General features: G+C 38.1%; 1 protein-coding gene across 1 annotated transcript in view; it reads left to right on the top strand.

The window, feature by feature from the left end:
• ZNF704 (zinc finger protein 704) overlaps positions 1-17,972 on the top strand; it is a 239,798-nt gene that overhangs the window by 135,667 nt on the left and 86,159 nt on the right. The window lies entirely within an intron of this gene.

The following is a 17,972-nucleotide window of genomic DNA, read 5'->3' as shown; positions in this document are numbered from 1 at the left end:
TGATAAATAAGAGTGCTAGGTAGATTCCTGATACTTGGATATAGTTTGGGTAAACAGGAGAGTATCTAAACTGGAAGAGAATCACAAAAGCAAAAATAAACACCATGTGGGGAATAGTGAAATGATTGACTTATATAAAGTGTAGGTTTATTTGAAAAGTAATGGGAAGTGATTTTGAATAAGTAGACCAAAACCAGATGATACTGAAGCATTGAAGTCCAGGCTGAGTACCCAGAAACCATTGAAAGTCCTTGAGCTCACTAAAACTGAAGGATTATGTTCAGAGGAGAGGGTAGAAGTAAGCAATTCAGGATTCTTTGGAAAAAAGTAGAAAATTAGAGGGATAGACAAATCTGAGACATGGTAGGGATGAATTGAAAAACTTGAACTTGTTGATTAATTAGATTCATGGTCTCCTTTTAGCAGATATGTGTTGGGCTGAGGGCTAACATTAGGTGGTAGATGGCCATCAACAGATAGTGGTGGTAGTAACATACAATCAACAAATAACCTACTTTTAACATTTGAATCCAAATCTATAAATCAGGAATGTGGTTCTATAATCCCTGTAAAATCCTATAATTCAATTTGGATACATGGTAAAACTTGCAAAGGTACTTTTATAAAATATTCTATTTTAGGTAAACTCAAACTGCATTTCTATAGGAATAAAGTTTTGTCTGTAATATATACTTAACATATTTCTTTAAAAATGACATTGTTACATCTAGGAATTTGTTTTCTCCATTTCTAATCAGAAGTACCTAACATTTTAAGTTCTAGTTTATCTTGTTCAAGCATATACTAGACATCCAATTCCTGTTACCAAATAATCATATCACTTCAAAAATAAGATTTCCTTTTAAAAATTTTTTGTTAATGTTTATTTACTTTTGAGAGAGAGAGAGAGAGAGAGAGAGAGCGAGCATGAACTGGGGAGGGGCAGACTGAAAGAGGGACAGAGGATCTGAAGCGGGCTCTGTGTTGACAGCAGAGAGCCCGATGCAGGGCTCAAACTCACAAACCATGAGATCATGACCAGAGCCCAAGTCAGACACTTAACCAACTGGGGTCAGTCACCCCAGTTGCCCCTAAAAATAAGATTTCCTTATGTGTTTGAGACATTTCTTACTATGTTTCGTTCAGTAACTAACTTTTAGGTAAGCTTTCTGAAATAGTGATCGTATCAAACAATCCAGAAAACAGCAGAGAATATTCTCAGTGGCCTGTAGTCCTCTCCACAGTGCTGATTGAGTGTCCTCTCAACATGGCTACTGGTTCTCCACAGAGCTCCAGCCTGTGCCCTTTTCTGAAGGCTAAATGTGAAGAGCAGGGGCCTGTCTGTCTAGTGATTTGGCCTTGGAAGAATTTGCTTGACATTCCCTGGAAACTATTTCTATCAATAGGGTTTCTTCACATTCAGCTGTGGCTAGCTGACTTGTCACAAATGGGTGGATTGGCAGTTGTTCACAACTTAATTTAAAGAATGCTGATTCCTATATGGGGCGCTTGGATGTTTCAGTCCGTTAAGTGTCCAACTTTGGCTCAGGTCACAATCTTGCAGTTCATGGGTTTGAGCCCTGCGTCCCGCTCTGTGCTGACAGCTCAGAGCCTGCAGCCTGCTTCGGATTCTGTGTCTCCCTCTCTCTCTGTCCCTCGCCCACTCATGCTCTGTCTCTCCCTGTCTCTCAAAAATAAATAAACATTAAAAAAAATAATAAAGAATACTGATTCCTGTAGTATGAGAGTAGTTTAAAGTGATACTATTAGACCCTTAACCAAAATCATAAAATAAAATAATATATAATTATATATTATATATGTAATATATTTTTTGTTTTCTGAGGTATTTATAAATCTCAATTAGCTAATAAAATCATGCAAGGACCTCCACTTCTATAAGGGTCAAAATTTAGACCAACTCTCCTACTGAGAATAACAAAATCTGGACAAAACATACTACAAGGAATTACTTGGAGGCACCAGAGATCTAACAAGGCAAAATCATGGGAAAGATAGGAAAATGACTAGAGAGTTGAGGCTGCCATAAGGGGCCAGTTTTCTACTCAGAAGTCTGCTGGTCCTGGAAGATATAACAGAGAGGCTGAGAAACTGAATGGGACATATGACAGCCCTGTAGAAGAATACAACTGGGAATCTAGAACCCACCAAAGTTGGGAATGAGGCTTGTAAATACCCCAGGCTCTCAATTAATACACTCAATGTCTCCCACTAGGAATAAGCAGGAACTGTAAGTAGACTGTCCTCTCAAGCTTGAAGCTCAATTTCAAGTCATTACTAATCCTTGAAACTGAATCAAGATGATCTCAGATTGCTGGTTTCTAAAACTAACAGTAACAAAGTAAAGCATCTTTCAAGGAAGAGAATTCATCAAAGTCTCAAATTATTTCTACAGATTTTCATATACTGTGTCCACTACTCAACTAATAATAATCAGGTCCACAAGGAGATAAGACAGTATGGATGAAGAAACAAGAAAAATAACAGATAATGGACACACGGGACTCTATATAATAAATTTAGCAAACACACAGAGATGTTTACAAAATATTAAGTTTTTATTTTTTAATTTTTTAAAAATGTTTATTTTTGAGAGAGAAAAAGACAGAGTGTGAGTGGGGGAGGGGCAGAGAGAGAGGGAGACAAGGAATCTGAAGCAGGCTCCAGGCTCCAGGCTCCAGGCTCCAGACTGTCAGCGCAGAGCCAGAGACAGGGCTCGAAATCACGAACCATGAGATCATGACCTGAGCCGAAGTCAGATGCTCAGCCGACTGAGCCACCCAGGCACCCCTTAAGTTTTTATTTAAATTCCAGTTAGTTAACATACAGTTCAATATTAGTTTCAGGTGTACAATATAGTGACTCAACAATTCCATATATCATCCAGTGTGCATCACAAGTGTACTCCTTAATACCCTTGACCTATTTTACACAACCCCCACCACCTCCCTTCTGGTAACCATCACTTTATTCTCTATAGTTTAGAGTCTGTTTCTCTTTCTCTCTCTCTCTCTCTCTCTCTCTCTCCCTTTGCTTGTTTGTTTTGTTTCTTAAATTCCTATGTGAGGGAAATCACATGGTATTTGTCTTTTTCCAGCTGACTTATTTCACTTAGCATAATATTCTCCAGCTCCATCAATGTCATTACAAATGACACGATTTCATTCTTTTTCATGGCTGAATAATATTCCATTGTATCTATATACCACATCTTCTTTATTCACTTATCTATTGATGGACACTTGGGCTGTTTCCATAATTTTGCTATTGTAAGTAATGCTGCATTAAACAGGGTGCATGTATCCCTTTGAATTAGTATTTTTGTATTCCTTGGGTAAACACCCAGTAGTGCAATTGCTGGATCATAGGGTACTTCTATTTTTAACTTGAGGAGCCTCCATACTATTTTCCACAGTGGCCATACCAATTTGCATCCCCACCAACAGTGCAAGAGGGTTCCCCTTTCTCCACATCCTCACCAACACCTGTTGTTGCCTGTGTTGTTAATTTTAGCCATTCTGACAGGTGTGAGATAGTATCTCATTGTGGCTTTGATTTGTATTTCCAGGATGATGACTGATGTTGAGCATCTTTTCATGTGTCTATTAGCCATCTTGATGTCTTCTTTAGACAGTGTCTATTCATGTCTGGGTCATATAGATCAGCCCTGATCTAATGTGAGAGGAAGCAACCTAAGAATGTGAACACTAGATGGTGAAGATCATTGGTGGAGGAGGTGGAGGGGGAGGGTACTTGATAGCTGGATACCATGAGTAGGCACAGCATTAGAATTAATAAATAAGAAAAGGGAATTGGTAGAATAGAACACAAAGAGATGAAAAGATTGAAAATACAGAAGAGGGGGTATGGATACAATATAAAAGATGTTGAGCATCTTTTCATGTGTCTATTAGCCATCTGTATGTCTTCTATAAGACAATGTTTATTCATGTCTTCTGCCCATGTCTTAACTGGATTATTTGGTTTTGGGGTGTTGAATTTGATAAGTTCTTTATAGATTTTAGATAGTAACCCTTTATCTGATATGTCATTTGCAAATATCTTCTCCCATTCCAGAGGCTGCCTTTAGTTTTGTTGATTGTTTCCTTCACTTCGCAGCTTTTTATCTTGATGAAGCCCCAATCATTCATTTTGGCTTTTGTTTCCCTTGCCTCTGGTGACGTGCCTAGTAAGAAATTGCTGAGACTGATGTCAAAGAGGTTGCTGCTTGTTTTCCTCTAGTATTTTGATGGTTTCCTGTCTCACATTTAGGTCTTTACTCCATTTTGAGTTTATTTTGTGTGTGGTGAAAGAGAATGGTCCAATTTCATTCTTTTGCACGTTGCTGTCCAGTTTTCCCAACACCATTTGTTGAAGAAACAGTCTTTTTCCCATTGGATATTCTTTCCTGCTTTCTCAAAGATCAATTCACCATATAATTGTGGGTTCATTTGGGTTTTCTATTCTGTTCCGTTGATCTATGTGTCTATTTCTGTGCCAGTACCATACTGTTTTGATTACTACAACTTTGTAATATACTTTGATGTCCAGAATTGTGATGCCTCCAGCTTTGCTTTTCTTTTTCAAGATTGATTTGGCTGTTTGGGGTGTTTTATAGTTCTATACAAATTTTAGGATTGTTTGTTCTAGTTTTGTGAAGGGATTGCATTAGACTGCCTTGGGTAATACAGACATTTTAACAATATTTGTTCTTCCAATCCATGAGCATTGAATGTCTTTCCATTTTTTTGTGTCATATTCAGTTTCTTTCATTAGTGTTTTATAGTTTTGAGAGTACAGGTCTTTCACCTCTTTGGTTAGGTTTATTCCTAGGTATTTTTTGGTTTTGGTGTGTGTATAAATGGGATTAGTTCCTTAATTTCTTTCTGCTATTTTATTATTAGAGTATAGAAATGCAGCATATTTCTGTAAATTGATTTTGTATACTGTGACTTAACTGTTTATCAATTCTAGCAGTTTTTTGTTGTTGTTGAGTCTTTTGGGTTTTCTATATATAGTATTTTTAGTATGTTCCATGAGATTTTAAAAAAAAGACTGGAAATTTTAGAGGAGAAGTGGAAACTATAAAAATGAGCCAATTGAAAAATCCAAGAACTGAAATTAAAAACTTTACAAATGGGCAGTTTAGCTATTTATTGCTGTGTAACAAATCATCCCAAGACTTAGTAATTTGAAGAAGTAATAATTATCTAATCTTTTTCCTAGTTACTGTGAGTCAGGAATTCAGGAGTAACTAATCTGATCTAATGTGAGAGGAAACAACCTAAGAATGTGAACACTAGATGGTGAAGATCATTGGTGGAGGAGGTGGGGGGGCGGGGAGGGGGTGGGGCTTGATTGCTGGATACCATGAGTAGGCACAGCAGAAGAATTAATAAATAGGAAAAGGGAATTGGTAAACAGAATAGAACACAAAGAGACAAAAAGATCGAAAATGCAGAAGAGGCAGTATGGATACAATATATAATGGAATTTTCAGAGAACAGGAGAGATTAAGGCAGAAGCAGTATTTGAAGAGATATCAACTGTGAGTCTTCAAAAACCAATGAAAGATATAGAGGCACAAATTCAAGAAGCTCTGTGAATTCCAAGCAGGATAAAGTGCAAAATGTAGACTCTCCCACATATATGCACATACAATTAGTCCTAAATTAATACTTTTAATTTTAGCCTGTGTTTGAAGACATTATTGGTGGTTTGAATGTGGCTGTTCATTTTTGTAATTTTGGAAAGTACTTCCTTAATGTGATAGGAGATTTTGGTACTGTTTGTATTTCATTCCTTTTTTTTCTTAGGGGTGGGGGAGAGAGAAAGAGAGAGGGGGAGGGAGGGAAGTAGGGAGGGAGAGAGAACGTGAGTAGGGGATGAGCAGAGAGAGAAGGAGAAAGAGAGAATCCCAAATAGGCTCCGCACTATCAGCATGGAGCCCAGTGCAGGGCTCAAACTCAAGAACCATGACATCATGACCTGAGCTGAAATCAAGAGTCAGATGCTTCACCAACTGAGCCACCCAGGTCCCCATTTGTGTTTCATTCGTAATTGTTCCTAGGCCTTGGTTGCTAGCCTTTGGATCAGCCTGAAGCACTATATGTAGGGAAAGTGTACACTGTAACAGAGAACAAAATTCCCATTAACTTGATGTTACTCACTTGTCTAGCATTCAACTATTTCTAACTTTTTCATACATACTTCATTCATGCTTTCATACATATAAAAAGCAATGATAGTTGAAATGGATAGAAATGATTTTGGAGTATTGAAATCCCATCAGAATCTTTCTTTTAATGTTAAATATTTACTATTTTTTAGGGTTAAATACATCATTATATAATCCAGTTCTTTAAAAATTGTGTATATATAGCATTGTTAATTGAGTATCCAAATAACCACACACACCATTCCTTGGCCATACTATATTAGCAGGAGTTCATTTGATATAGACCTGACTCTTTTGTTTAGAAAAACTGCCATTTTTACTTCTACTAGTTGTTTTTAAATGGCAAGCATTTTACATAATGGCAAGCATTTAACAATAGAGATTTTGATTAGCATTAAGCTCCCAAAGTGTTGATATGGATTGTGAAACAGTGAATGCTGTCCATCTAGAGATGGAATCTGGTTCTTGTTCACAACAGGTGGGGACAGATGGCCACTCCAGTCAAATAGAGATTTGGTAGCTGTCATAAGAAAACAACTACCTGAAAGCAGGTTGGGTTTCACCCATTATCTCTTGGACTGGTTTCTTTCATTTAAAAAAATACTCAAATGAAGTTGTTTTTCTCTAAATATAAGCACTCAGAATAAGGGTCTTAAGAAGTCAGGTCCAGGGGTACCTGGGTGGCTCAGTCGGTTAAGTGTCCAACTCTTGATTTCAGGTCAGGTCATGATCTCATGGTTTGTGAGTTTGAGTACCATGTTGGTCCATACTGGCAGTGTGGAGCCTGCTTGGGATTCCCTTTCTCTCTCTCTCTCTCTCTCTCTCTCTCTCTCTCTCTCTCTCAAAAATAAATAAGTTCAAAAAAAGAAGTCAGATCCAGTTATTAAATTATATGATTCTATTTATTTCTTCAAAGTTTAAATACAAACATGAGGGAGTCCAAGATAGCAGCATAGGAAGATCCTGAACTCACCTCCTCACATGAACATACAAAATCTACATCTACATGTGGAACAATTGAAAAAAAAGACCTGAAAACTAGCCAAATAGCTCCATCACAACAAATGACAAAATGTGATAGAGCCACATCGAGATAGGTAGGAGAGGCAGAGATGTATTCTCACCAAGAACTCTACCTCTGGCACTACAACCCATGGTCAGGATCAGTCTCACAAATCTAGGACTTTTCCTTCAGGAGCAAGAGTTTTTTGCCTCACATCAGGCACCCCAGCACTTGGGACTTGCACCAGAGAGACAAGACCCCAAAATGTCTGTCTTTGAAAACCAAAGGGTGTCAAGAACTATTATGCTTCTCTGAAAGGACTCACATACAAACTCACTTGCCTAAAGACCCAAAAGCAACAGTGCCTAGACTATATGCAGCAATTTAATTGCTAATAAGCATCTGCTAGTGGAGCAGGGGCCTTTTGAGATTCTCTCCAGAGACAGAGACACTGGCAAGCATACTGGAAGTCATGCACAGTCCCTGAACTGTTGCTGCCCTGCTAAAGCCAGTGAACATGCCCCAGCTTGTGCTCTCCCACTGTCTTGCTAAAGCTGGTGGCACACCCTGGCCTTCATCTCCTTGGCCCTGCTAAAGCCAGCAGGCATGCACTGTCCACATAGGAGACATCCCTTTATCACTTGGCTCTGGTGGCCCAGGGACCCATGGGACCCTTGCATTCCTGGGCCCATGGGACCCAAGATAGTCCCATGGGACTGTAACAATTGGAGAGGCATTTCTTGGCAGGCCATCACCCCCAGGGCACTGCACAGACAGCAAACTGAAATGCACCCCCAATTTTGCTATAAAAAATGCAAATTTACTTCTCCTAGAACTTCAGCCTAAAGGGTAGGCTTCAAGTTTCTTACACATCTAGAGGCTACAGAGGTGCTGTCAGAGAAAATAGGCCAGGGAACACCATCTTTGCACTCTTCCTCAGCCTCACTGTGGCTCTCTGGTACCTTTCAGAAAGGAGCTATCCACTCGTCTGGAGCCCCAACTATTGCAACTGTCAGTCAGAAGACAGCTCCAGATCACCTGGTCTGGAGGCCAGCAGGGTTTGTGATTACATACTTCAAAAGCTGCTGCCTGAGGGTCTGGCTTCCAATCAGCATGAAACCAGGTGCTGACTGAGATTCCTTCTTTTGGAACACTGGCAAGTCTTGGCAAACCCTCAACAACTGAGACCTATCAAGAATAAATCTGGCTGCTTGGATAATCACAAAGTTTGAGAAACAACCAAGAGCAAGGGCAAGGTTGAATGATGTTTAATCTCGTACACAAAGCCACTCTTTCAATACTAGAAGTAACTGTTTCACTTAATACATAGAAATAAATACAAAGAGTCAAGCAAAATGAGGAAACAGTGGAATATACTCCAAGTGAAAGAATGAGAAAATCTCAGGGAAAAAAAGAAGTTTAACGAGATGGACATAACTAATTTACATAATAATGAGTTCAAAACAATGGTCATGAAGGTGTCACTGAACTTGAGCATGGATGAACACAATGATAACTTCAATAGTAGAAAATATAAGCAAGTATCAAAGAGAAGTCACAGAACTGAAGAATACAATAACTGAACTAAAAATACACTAGATGTGTTCAACAGCAGACTAGATGAAACAGAAGAAAGGGTCAGTGATCTAGAAGACAGGGTGGTGGAACTCACTCAAATGAAACAACAAAAAGGAAAAAGAATTTTTAACAAGTGAAGATAGTTTAAGGGACCTATGGGACAACATCAAGAGGAATAACATTCACATTATAGGGATCACAGAAGTAGAAGAGAGAGAGAAAAGGGCAGAAAACTTATTTCAAAAAATAATGGCTGAAAACTTGCCTGCCCTTGGAAACAGACATCCTTGTCAAGGAACCCAGTGAATTCTAAATAAGATGAACCCAAAGATATCTACCCAAGACACATTATAATTAAGATGTCAAAAGTGGTATGATATATTCAAAGTGCTGAAGGGAAAAAACTTCCTACCAAGAATACTTACCTGGCTAGGTTATCGTTCAGAATTGAAAGAGAGACAAGTTTTCCAGACAAGAAAAACCTAAAGGACTTCATCACCACAAAATCAGCCTTATAAGAAATGTTAAAGGGACTTCTTCTTTTATTTTCTTCTCTTTTCTTTTTTATCCAAGTTAGTTAACATATGTATAATAATGATTTCAGGAGTAGAATTTAGTTATTCATCACTTACATATAGCACCCAGTACTCATCCCAATAACTATCCTCCTTTAAACCTAAAAGAAAAGGCACTAATTACAAGAAAGCATATAAATAAGTATAAATCTCGCTGGTACAGGTAGTGGATTAGTCACTTATGAAGCTAGTATGAAGGTTAAAAGACAAAAGTAGCGAAAATAACTATAACCACAATAATTAATTAAGGGATACACAAAATAAAAAGATGTAAAATGTGATATCAAAAACATAACACATGGAAGGGAAGGTAGTAAAAATGTAGAGTTTTAGAATGCATTCAAATTTAACTTGCTATCAATATAAAATAGACTATTATATATATATAGGCTGTTATATGTGAGCCTCATGGTAACCCCAAAGCAAAAACCTGTAGTAGATACACAAAAGATAATGAGAAAGGAACCTAGGTGTAATACTATAGAAAGTCATCACTTTTTTTCAAAATAGTATTGGAAGTTCCAGCCAGAGCAATCAGGCAAGAAAAAGAAATAAAAGGCATCCAAATTGGAAAGGAAGAAGTAAAATTGTCACTATTTGCAGACAACGTGATTTTGTATATAGAAAACACTAAAGACTCTACCAACAAGTTATTAGAACTAGTAAATGAATTCAGTAAAGTTGCAAGATGAAAAATCAATATACAAAAATCTATTGCATTGTTATATAATAATAATGAACTATCATCAAAAGAAATTAATAATCCATTTACAATCTTATTAAAAAAGAATAAAGTACCTAGGAATAAATTTAATCAAGGAGGTGAAAGGCCTGTACACTGAAAAGTTATAAGATGTTGATGAAAGAAATTGATGAAGACACAAATAAATTGAAAAATATTCTGTGCTCATGGATTAGAAGAATTAACACCGTCAACATTTCCATTCTACCCAGAGCAGTTACAGATTCAATATCATCCCTATCAAAATTCCAATGTCATTTTTCACAGAAATACAACAATCCTAAATTTTGTATAGAACCACAAAGACCCCGAATAGCCAAACCAATCTTGAGAAAGAGGAACAAAGCTGGAGCCAACCCACTTTCTGATTTCAAATTATATTACAAAGTTACAGTAATCAGAACAGTATGATATTGGCATAAAAACAAATATATAGATCAATGGAACAGAATAGAGCCTAGAAATAAACCCATGCATATATGATCAAGTGATTTATGACAAAGGAGGTAAGAATAAAGGACTGTCTCTTCAATAAATGGTGCTGGGAAAACTGGATAGCCACAGGCAAAAGAATTAGGCTACTGTGTCAACACCATATACAGAAAATTAACTCAAAATGGATTAAAGACGTGAATGTAAGACCTCAAACCATAAAACTCCTAGAAGAAAACACAGGCAGTAAGCTCATTGACATAGGTCTTGGCAATGGTTTCTTGGATCTGACTCCAAAAGCCAAGGCAATGAAAGCAAAAAATTAAACAAATGGGACTACTTCAAACTGAAAAGCTTCTGCACAGAGAAGGAAACCATCAAGAAAATGGCAATCTTTTTAATGAGAGAAAATGTTTGCAAATCATATATCCAATAAAGGGTTAATATCCATACTATATAAGGAACTCCTACAACTCAAGAGCAAACAAAACAAAAGATAACCTAGTCTGATTTAAAAATTGACAGAGGATCTGCAAAGACATTTTCCCAAAGAAGACATACAGATGGCCAACAGGTACATCAAAAGATGCTCAACATCACTAATCATCAGGGAAATGCAAATCATAACCACAATGAGATATCACCTCATACCTGTTAGAATGACTATTGCCAAAAGAGAAGAAATAAATACTGGCGAGGATGTGGAGAAAAGGGAACCCTCATGCACTGTTGTGGGAATGTAAATTGGTGCAGCCACTACAGAAAACAGTATGGAAGTTCTTCAAAAAATTAAAAATAGAACAACTATATGGTCCAATAATTCCACTTCTAGGTATTTATCTGAAGAAAACAAAAGCACTATTCAAAAAGATATATGCACCCCTATGTTTATCACAGCATTATTTACATTAGCCAAGATATGGAAGCAACTTAAGGGTCTATCAATGGATGAATGGATGGAGGAAATATACACACACACGCACACACATACACACACACACACAAACACCCCATGGAATATTACTTCACCATAAAAAAAGAATGAAATCTTGCCATTTGCAACAACGTGGATAGACCTAGGGTATTATGCTAAGTGAAATAAGTCAAACAGAGAAAGACAAATGCCGTATGATTTAACTTATGTGTGGAATCTAAAAAACAAAACAAATGAACAAAACAAACCCCATGGATACGGAGAACAGAATGGTGGTTGCCAGAGAGGAGAGAGGTTGAGGAGTGGCTAAAATAGGTGAGGGGGATCAAGAGGTACAAACTTCCAGTTATAAAGTAAATAAGTCATGGGGATGTAATGCACAGCATGGTGACATAGTCAATAATATTGTGGTGCATAGTTGAAAATTGACAAGAGAGGGGTGCCTGGATGGTTCAGTTGGTTAAGCTTCTCTTAACTTAGGCTCAGGTCATGATCATGGTTTGTGAGTTTTGAGGCCCGCATCAGGCAGTGCAGAGTCTGCTTGGAATTGTGTCTCCCTCTCTCTCTGCCCCTCCCCCACTTGCTCTCTCTCAAAATAAACAAAATTAAATATATATATATATTAGAAAGTTGACAAGAGAATAAATCTTAAAAGTTCTCATCACAAGAGAAAAAATTTTTGTAACTTTGTACCAAAATTGATGGTAACTAGACTTATTCTGGTGACCATTTCCCAACATATACAAATATCGAATCATTACGTTGTACACCTGAAACTAATATATGTCAATTATACCTCAATTTAAAAAAATCAGAACTTGGGCCTGTGAGGCATTCATATTACAGTTTTCATTTCCCAATTTATAATAAATTCAACTTGTATTGTTCAAGTGGTTTTCTGTTTCATTACAGAAATGAACTTCTTCCTGGTATAAGCCACCAGCTTCACTGTACCTGGGCAAAGTTCAGAAGTAATGTTGTTTACAAACATCTGGTTTGAGATGATGGAGAACTAGATGCTACCACAGAGAAAAAAAAACTAACCTCTTTCTTAGAAATTAAAAATGTTTTTGCTGTTGGTAATTATTGTACGTGGTCGCCTGGGACCACAATTAGTTAAATCTACAACTGTTGTAAAGGATCGCTAAACTAATACAGCATGATTTCAGACATAGTCATGAAATGTACAAATATTTTCTGGATGTGTATGTATTGCTCCTTTTAAATGTAAGAGAAGAAATACTTTCATAGGAGTTACATTATTTAAGTCTACTTCCTTGCCAAGTTCCTTCTTAGTGCCAGTATAGCATCTCCCCAGGAGTGTCCTGTTTCTGGCATCCTATGGCATAGATTTTGGTGCTGGTAATATCAAACTACATAATTTGTTTAATAGGTGTTAGAATCAGGCATGTAATTTTATGGATATCTTAGGCACAGATAAGAAGCCACCATCCAGGTGATTCTCTGCAATCAGACTGATCAGAAATTTGATCCTGGTCGGGTGGGGGGAGGGGGGCAGCTCTAGCAGTAATCAAAATCTATTCTCCATGAATGAGATTTCATTATACTTAATCATGCCAGACTTAATGAAATCACACATGTGGAGAATAGATTCTCTCTCCAATTGGAATCCCCCAGAGCCATGATTGCATTTCCCATCAGCGATCAGTGCTACAGCTGAGCTGAAGCGCTCAGTTACCTGCCAACCAGATGGCACTTCCCCAGTCTGCAACCAATGTTGGAATGAAAATGCTTGAGAGGGGGTGGACTGAGAATGAAAGGGTTTTGGTGGAAAATCTCCCCCTTCCCAATTCACAGAAAAGTGATAGGCTCCTACTTAATGCTGTGAGACAGGGTGACCCAAGAGGATGCCAGGTTTCAGGTGTTATTGGCAGGTGGATTCTACATCCCTATCCTTAGTCATCATGCTCTACCCTTAAGTGAGCTCATATTGTACACCAGGCACTGGGTTCAGAGCTGTACATTATCTTATTTTATCCTTACAATGACTCTATTCTAAGTATATTGTCACCCCATTTTATAGATGAGGAAACTGGAGCTCAAAGCCTTTGAGTATTATACAAGGTCACCTAGCCTTTGTAGTAGAGACTGTACCCAGATCTAAATCCTTAAGACCTTAGAATCCCGTTCCCCAACCATTATGCTACATTTCCTTTTCTTTTAGTAGTTTTCACATCACCTTCTCCTCTCCTCCATTGGCATCTGAAACCCCACAAGAGTGCCCCCCAACTAAAATACCAATCATAAGTCTAGGTTGTTAGCTATACTTCTGACCAATCAGCTTGTAGCTGGGAACTGGAGGTTCCCACAACCCTCTCCTCAGGTTCCATTAACTTGTTAAAGCAGTTCAAAGAACTCGGGAAAACAGTTTACTTACTATTTAGCAGGTTATTATACAGGGATCCCTAAAGGGTACATACGGAAGAAATAGGTAGGACAAGGTATGTGGGAAGGGGCAAGAAGATTCCATGATCTTTCAGGATGCACCCTTCTCCCAGCATCTCCATGTGTTCATGATCCTGGAACTCTCTGAACACCATACTTTGGGGATTTTTATGGAAATTTCATCACATAGGAATTAACTCCATTTCTAGCCCCTCTTCCCTCTCTGAAAACTAGGGGATAGGACTAAAACTTCCAAGCTTCTTATCATTGCTTAGTGTTTCTGGTGATCAGCACCCCCTCTAGGAACCCCTCAAGAATCACCTCATTAGAACAAAAACATTCCTATCAACCTGGAAATTGCAAGGGATTTAGGAGATCTGTGTCAGGAACCAGGGTCAAGGATCACTTAGAACAAAAGATGATCTTGTGCTCTTATAACTTATGAAATTACAATTTTAGGAGCTCTGTGCTAGGAACCAGGGGCAGAGATCAATACATAATTTTTCTATTTCATAGTAGGTTCTTAATAAATACTACTCTCCCTGCCTTTAACCTTTACAAGTTGGGTGTCTAATGATGTGAGTCCTAATGTGTCTACTGAAGTGAGAAATGCCAGGCATAGAAGATAGCCCAGCTTTAGTCACTTGTGATTTCTTGGTAGAAACAATACTTCCTTCTATATTTTACTAAGTTGTTATTAGGAGTGCCTGGGTGGCTCAGTTGGTTGGGCGTCTGACTTCGGCTCAGGTCATAGTCTCCCAGTCCATGAGTTAGAGCCCCGCGTCGGGCTCTGGGCTGTCAGCCCGGAGCCTGCTTTGGATTCTGTGTCTCCCTCTCTCTGTGCCCCTCCCCCACTCACACTCTATGTCTCTCTCAAAAAAAAAAAAAAAGTTGTTATTAAACATTGCCATGCATCCCCCAAAGCTGTACTGTGGCCTACAGAGCAATGTAGCACAGCGATTAACATTTCAGGCTTTGGACCAGAGTCCAGCTGGCTTTGCCAGTTGCTGCTGTCTGACCTTGGCAAATTACCTACCTCTCCACGCCTCAGTTTCCTCATCTGTAAATGTGTCTGTGTCTGAATCTGCGTGCATGTGGTGGGGATGGAGGGCTTCGTCTACTTTGTAAGGTTGTGATTAGGAATTAAATTAGATAATGTATGTAGAACATTTAGCATAGTTCCTCACATACAGCAAGAGCTAGGTAAGTGATAATGATTATTACTATTATTTAATATTATTTCCGTAATTATCTTTTTATACTCTTGGGCTAAAAAACTTTGAAGAAACACAGAGACTATCTCTTGCCATAATTGGACCCTGTTTTTGAGGAGTGCTGATTACCTTCAATAGTCTGATAAGTGCAGGGATTAATGACTTATTTACCGATAAGCTCTGTTTTCCTTTGATGCAGGAGCTGATACTAATGCAGGTGATGTGTTATGTTCCCCACAATACCTTTGAATAAAATGCCATTTCCTCAGGAACAGCTAGAAATACCGATGCTAATTTTTCCTGTGCTCAGGAAAAGCAAGAGCGCTCCCGCTGCAGTGGGCTGGAAGGAGCTCTCCAGAAACATTATGTCATCCTAATTTGCACTGCCAGGGGATGAGCTCATGGGGCGGGGTCTCGCAGGGCTGCAGCTGTGCTGGTTCCTCACTTGCGTCCTTCTAGCTCGCCTCTCTCTGCTACCCCCTCCACCCACCCCCTGCAGCCTGCACCAAACAGGAGGCGCTGCGTGATGAATGATTGAAAATCGAGGCGAAGTCCTGCAAAATAGATTCAGGCGTCAGAAGGCACAAGAAAGGCAAATTGTGCATTTTAGTTATTTTGTGTTACTTAAAAAAAAAACAAAAACAAAAACAAAAAAACAGCAATTGCAGAACTGCTGTTCCCAATGAGAAGAGACTTCTGTTGGTTCTCTTTGCTTCTCCTCCTTTGTCTGAGAGCAGCGTCTTTTCCCCCTTTTCTACCTCAAACAACAGCTTGATCTATGACCAAACCCCTGCAGGAGCTGAGCTGATCACATCTGGCCCTAAGCCACGTGGCTGTAGCTGGGGAAGAAACGTGAATGATTCCCCACACTCTTTTCAGATAATATGTATTGTGACTATGTTTATACTCCTCCTAGTCTACCTGGCAGTAGACTAGGTAATGGTTAAACATACAGACTTTAGAGCTGGCAGCCTGAGTCTAGATCCCAACACAGACACAGGGGAGAATTGGGTCACTTCTTCAAGCCTCAGTTTCTGCATCCCCATCTGTAAAATGGAGATAATAATCAAGCCTAGATCAAAAGACCGTTGCAAACATTAAATGAATATTGCATGGTAATCACTAAAGACAGTGCCTGGTCCATGGAATGTACTCAATAAATGCGAGTGATCATTAGTAAGATACACATACTCAACTGCTTTATTAACCAGTTACAGCAAGAGAATAGATATATTATATAAATATATATTTTAAATATGAATTGGAAGAATATAAATATATACTTTCAAGGAAATTATTCACTCATAAAGAAAAATTATTCACTGTTTTGGTTTTTACCTTTTATTATGGAAATTTTCAAACATAACACTGAAATAGAATCATATACTGAGCCCCCCATATACCCATCACCCCACCTCAACAATCATCAACATTTTGGTAGCTTTGTTTCATCTACTCCCCATGCTTTTTTTTAAGGTGGAGTATTTTAAGGGCAAATCCCTGACATCGTATCATTGCACCCATAATACTTGAGTATGTGCCTCTAACAAAAAAGGATTTTATTTTTAATTCAACCACAGTTATTATACACCCTACAACAATAATATAATTCCTTATCATCCAATAATGTCCAGTCCATATTCAAATGTTCCTAATTGCTAACCTTTTTAAAAAAATCATGGAAAATATTTCTCAATACTTAGATTTTTAAAAAGGATTTCTAAATATGGCATATGAATTGTTTTTCAGAACTAAATTGCAAACATTAAAAATGCAAATATCGATACTTACACAGTAGAAAAAAACAAATTGCTAATCTGTTTTTGTCAGTTGTTAATCTGAATGATTTGTTTGAAAGTAAGAGGCTCTGTACTGGTTAGGGTAACAAATAATAAATATGTGTTAATTTTTTAATCATTAATCATTACTTTTATGTTATTCAGAGGGCCAATATTCTGATGTGCTCATTTTCTAAACACATGCTTTTACTTAAACCAACACTTAGTGTATAAACAAGATCATAATTTATTGATTCTTTCCCTGCTGCAGATATTCATGAGCTTGTTTCATCTTAATTTAAAGTTTATAAATCAGTATCTACATTAGAAATTTGTTTAGGAGCACCTGAGTGGCTCAGTTGGTTAAGCATCCAACTTCAGCTCAGGTCATGATCTCATGGCTTGTGATTTTTGAGCCCAGGTTGAGCTCTGTGCTGACAGTGCAGAGCCTGGAGCCTGCTTCGGATTCTGTGTCTCCCTCTCTCTCTGCCCCTCCCCCACTCATGCTCGGTCTTGCTCTCAAAAATAAACATTAAAAAAAAAAGAAATTTGTTTAGAAAAAAATTAGTAGGCACAGAACTGTGCTTTTTTAAGTTTTTACTTGTTTATTTTGAGAAAGAGAGAGAGAATCCCAAGCAGGCTTCACACTGTCAGCATAGAGTCCAACATAGGGCTCAATCCCATGAACTGTGAGATCATGACCTGAGCTGAAACCAAGAGTCAGACGCTTAACCAGCTGTGCCACCCAGTCACCCCTATCTTGAAACTTTTTAATGTTCAGTATTGCCAATAGCTGTTCTTGGTTACATGTAAACATTTAATTTAACTCTCCAAAAATATATCTCTTTCCATTTAAAGGCAAGCTCTGTATGGCTCCCGATGTGTTTAGAATTCATATAATCAGTGTTAACAGTAAGTCCCCAAGGAGGCATGAGTTATGTTCCTAAAAATTTATGTGTACACTCTCTTTTTCACAAAAGATATAGTCTGTTTCATTGCTGAACATAATTTCCCAGGATGACATCATATTTTTCTTTGGCAAATCAAGGTCATTCCGAAGGCTGTGTGATCTGGCCCCATTACTTTCCTGGCAGTGTCTCTCATAACTTCC

Source organism: Panthera pardus, unplaced genomic scaffold (genome assembly GCF_024362965.1).
Source record: "Panthera pardus isolate Hobbes unplaced genomic scaffold, ASM2436296v1 HiC_scaffold_7, whole genome shotgun sequence".
Classification (NCBI taxonomy): domain Eukaryota; kingdom Metazoa; phylum Chordata; class Mammalia; order Carnivora; family Felidae; genus Panthera; species Panthera pardus.
The sequence above is the reverse complement of the archived record's forward strand: the minus strand, read 5'-3'. Positions and strand labels throughout refer to the sequence as shown.